Source organism: Capsicum annuum, chromosome 4 (assembly GCF_002878395.1).
Source record: "Capsicum annuum cultivar UCD-10X-F1 chromosome 4, UCD10Xv1.1, whole genome shotgun sequence".
Lineage (NCBI taxonomy): Eukaryota > Viridiplantae > Streptophyta > Magnoliopsida > Solanales > Solanaceae > Capsicum > Capsicum annuum.
The window spans coordinates 3,629,749-3,634,720 of NC_061114.1; positions in this window are offsets into that span (position 1 = coordinate 3,629,749).

A 4,972-nucleotide genomic window follows, 5' to 3' on the forward strand; every position below is an offset into this window, starting at 1 on the left:
TTATGCTCTTTTTTCAGAACCGCTTTTCAAAAAAGTACTTTTAGTGAGAAATAATTTGTGTTTGACCAATAAATTTTTGAAAAAATACTTTTGAGCACCAATTAGTGTTTGACCAAACTTTTAACAATGTTTTTAAATATATTTTTCTAAAAAGTGCACATATAATTGATTTGTGCACGACATTAATTATTAGTATTTTTTTTTCTGTACAATGAAACAAACTTAAGTAAAGAAATTATCCTTGAGTGGTTCCTTGACGACCTATTACATGGATCATGTTGCTTCAGAGGGGACAACGCTTTTTTTAAGACATATTAAGTAAAATAGCACGAATTGAGGATTTTTTTGTCGATTTTTCGTGTGTGTTAGTCTATGAATTGATGGAGGATGTGGGCGTCCGAATGCGTTTTAGGTCAATTTTGTTGGGTCCGCTCGTCACAATCAATTAAATAGATTGTGCTGCTTTGGAGAGACGTCCATAGCTATTTTGGAGAAATATGAGTGAATAGCAAGAGCAAGGGATTTTTCGCTACTTATTCGTGCGTGTTAAAGTATGGATTGATAGGGATGTGGGCGTCGAAAAATATTTTGGGTGAAACTTCTTGGTTCGCTCGTGACGATCTATTAAATGGATTGTGTTACTTTGAAGAGGCGAATAGAGCTTTTTTCAAGTCATATGATCGAAATAGAAGGAATTGGTGATTTTTTTTATCGATTTTTCGTGTGTGTTAGCCTATAAATTGATCAGTGTATGGATGCCCAAAAGAATTTTTAGCAAAAATCTTGAGTCCGCTCGTGACGACCTATTTAATAGATTGTGTAGCTTTGAAGAAGCAGATGGAGCTTTTTTAAGATATAGGAGCGAGATAAAAGGAATTGAGATCTTTTGCCGATTTTTCTTGTGTGTTAGTCTATGGATTGATGGGGAGATATGAGCGTCCCAAAGCGTTTTGGGCGAAACTTCTGAAATCCGCTTGTGATGACCTATTAAATATATTTTGTCTCTTTAGAGAGGTGGACAAAGTATTTTCTAAGACATATGTGCGAAATAGCAGGAATTGAAAATTTTTTGCCAATTTTTCGCATGTTTAAGCCTATGAATTGATTGGGAATGTGGGCATTCGTATGATTTTTGGATGGAACTTCTTGGATCCGCTCGTGACGACCTATTAAATGAATTGTGTTGCTTTGGATAGACAGATGAAGTTTTTTAAAGATATATGAGTGAAATCGCTGGAATTGAGGATCTTTTGTTGATTTTTCGTGTGTTGGTCTATGAATTGATATGGATGTGGGCGTCCAAATGAAACCTTATGTCCTCTCGTGAAGACCTATTAAATGGATTATATTGTTTTGAAGAGGCGAACAAAGCTTTTATTCAGACATATAAAATTATTTCTAGAATAAAACATCTAGTACCCCTTTGAACTATGGTCAAATTTATTAGGACACACTTCAATTTCACGGGGGTTCTATTACCCTCCTAAATTAAGTTTTAGCATATTTTTATCAACATTTTTAGCTAACGTAACACTTTTTGTCAACCTTTTTAGCTGACGTAACACTTTTAACGTGGATTCCATTTTAATAGAATTGTCACGTCAGCATAAAAGAGTAAAAAAAATACGTCTAAATTGAGTTCAGACTGGAGATAATAGGACCCATGTGAAGTTGAAGTGTGTCGTAGAAACTTTGACCATAGTTCGGGATACTGGATGCTTCTCTCTTAGTTCTATTTTTACTGATGAATAGGATTATTTCTTTCCATCATATTTAAGAAATGATATTTGACACTCACTATTGCTGAGTCATATCTAATCTGTCTTATTTACTATTTGTCATATCCTGATTCGTCAGAATCTCCCGTTTGATTTTTATCCCCTACAATAGTTTTTTTTTAAAATCCCTCTAGACTTTCACACAACTTCATATTAATTCATTCATTATTTGAACTTTTTTTTTTTTTTTTTCATCCGGTGTCCGATGCTCGCATTGGAGCCCCGACTAATCCGAATCGCGCGTTGCAGGGCCCATTAAGGTAGCAGCGCTCACCACAGAGTTTTCTCCATACCCAAGGTCGAACCCTCGACCTCTGATTAAGGGTGGAGCAACCCCATCCACTGCACCACAACTCATGTTGGTCATTATGTGAACTTTAAACTTAAACATTTTAACTAATTTTCAGCTATCACTTCGATATTCTTTTTCACAATCATTATCACTATTTAAACTTTACAACTAATCAAATACTTTGATATAAAATAAAAAAGATTTAAGTATTTTATTTGTCAATACAATTGTCTGGCATAGACATTACCTTTATTTTTTGGGTGTAAATGTAAAATGGGATTCTTATGTTTGTCCAAAATTAAAGTCCATAAAGAAGTGTAAACAAGTCAGTGTCTTTATGCCTTATAATCAACATGGATGTGAAACTTGTTTCTAGTCAAGTCTTTTTCTTTTTTTACTTAATAAAAAAGTATACAAAAGTTGATCAAGTCATTCATTATAAATAAAAGATATATCATTCTGAGAATGAAAAAAATTCTGTTGGAAGCGCGATCCCCTCTGATATAGATATCGAACTTCAAATGAAAAACTAAAAGGTCATTACATGATAGTGTAAAAAAAATTGATACGCGTCAGCGGAACTTAAAATGTATTTTTGTTAAAGTAGTTTTTAAGATTATTTTACTTTTGGATAGTAACAAATTTGTGATTAACTAATCAATTTGAAAAATAGTTTTATCAATAGTAGAGGAGTAATTTGTCCTTGGCCGAGGTTTTAAAAGTATTTTTGAGAAAAAAATTACACTTTTAGCTTTTGAAATAAAGTTTTTGCCACCGGAGTCGAATTGAGAATTTCTAAAACATGTGTGCACCAGTAAAGAAACGGGGAAAATTGTGTTAAGTGGGAATAAACCTATGTTCCTTTGAATAAATAACTCAACATCAAATAAACTGCGGCATTCATCTTGTTACGACCAGATAATATTTACATAAAATATCTAATTTTGCGGAAAAATATTTGCTACAAGTTAAAAATGCTTTTTCTTCTTCTAAAAACTTAAACAAATACCCCAATTCTTTAAAATAAATATTATGTTCATATTTTTAAAAGACTTTTTAACTTTAAAAAGCTAGACCAAACATATCATGAGTCTTCTTGAACAGAATATATATATGTCAATTTAATGGAATAATTCTTTGCGAAAATTGCGGGAAAATGTGAAAAAGAATAAAAGATGATCCAAATTCTAAAAGGTAATCCAAGTCTTCTTCAACGTCTTTTGGAAATTGTGAGGAGAATTTCACTTTTATAGTAAGATTAAAAAAACTTATTAGTATATATAACACCTTTTTTTAACAACCTTTTGAGTATATAATACTTCTTCCGTCTCATATTATTTGTTTTGTGTTTTAAATATATTTCTTTCGTCCATTTTTTATTTTACGTGTTCAATATTGACTTGTCATTAATGCGTATAATAGACACGCTGATGATGTGGCAAAGTACAACAATAACAACAAACCCAGTATATTCCCACATAGTGGGATTTGGAGAGGGTAAAATGTACACAGTTTATACCACTACCCCCGAGGGAGTAGAAAGGTTGTTTCCGATAGACCCCCGGCTCAAGACGAAGGACCGTAGACCAAAAAACTAGCAAAATGATAAAACAACAGAGAAACATCATCCTAACTTAAAATAATTATAAAAATAATTTTCAAATATAATTAAATCTATTTTAAAAAAAAATAAAATATCCCCCCTAGCTGCCTACCCGATCGTCCTCCCCCTCCCCCCTCCCCCTCTTTCCTTCCAAACAATGTTTTCTCCATTGTTGAACACACAAAAGCAGAAAAAATTAAGGAGTTAATACATAAAAATGACCCTAAACTTGACATCAAATTATAACTTTGACCTTAAACTTTGATAGTGCACAAATAGGACTTTTAACTATTCAAAACCTGAACAAATATGACCTCCGATTTTGCAACCCCACATGTGAGTCTCACTCGCGCCTACATTGAAAGGTAATCCAATCACACGGTGTCATGTCATTAAAAGGGCTGACTTGGAGAGAGGTCATGTTTGTTCAGTTTTGAATAGTTAAAGGTCATATTTGTGCACTGTCAAAGTTTTGCTTTTTGTGTTAAAACGACGTCGTTTTTATTATTATTATTATTATTATTATTATTATTATTGTTATTATAATAATAATAATAATAATTTTTTTTTTATTTCTATAGTAACAGCACCTAACTTTTTTTTAATTTTAAAAAATTATTATTATTATTATTATTATTATTATTATTATTTTATTTATTTCTATAGCAGCAACACCTAACTTTTTTTTAGTTAAAAAAGAAAATAGCCACTAGCAGGGATCGAACCCGCACAGTAGGCAGAAGGAAGCGCCCAAGGAGAGCAAATAACACCACTGGGCTATCTAAGTGCCCTGTTTCATGTGGTTCAACATTAATATATGTACATAAATATACATTTTCTATCTTATATATATACAACGGAATTTTTTTATCGAGGGGGTTCGGGTGAACTCCATGGCAACCACGTAGGCCCTCCCCTCGTTAATTTAATAACATCTTTTAATTAAGTTAATTTTATAACATTAATTTAATATACTACTACTACTATCCTTAATAACATTAATTTAATAACGTTTTATTAAAACTATAATTTTTTTTATTATTAGTATAGTTTCATCTTTAATTTAATATTTAAATAAATAATATTTAGATATATTCTATAACTTAAATTCATCTTCTACTTTATAAAATATATACATACCCGCTCGATTTTTTCGTATGAGGCTGACCCGCCTAATTAATAAATCTTCAATATTACTCTTTTTCTGCAATGACAAAAGAAATTAGATGTCATTTTCATCTTTGAGCCGAAAATAATGAAAAAATAATAGTGAAAAGTCATTTAAAGGTTATATTTGTG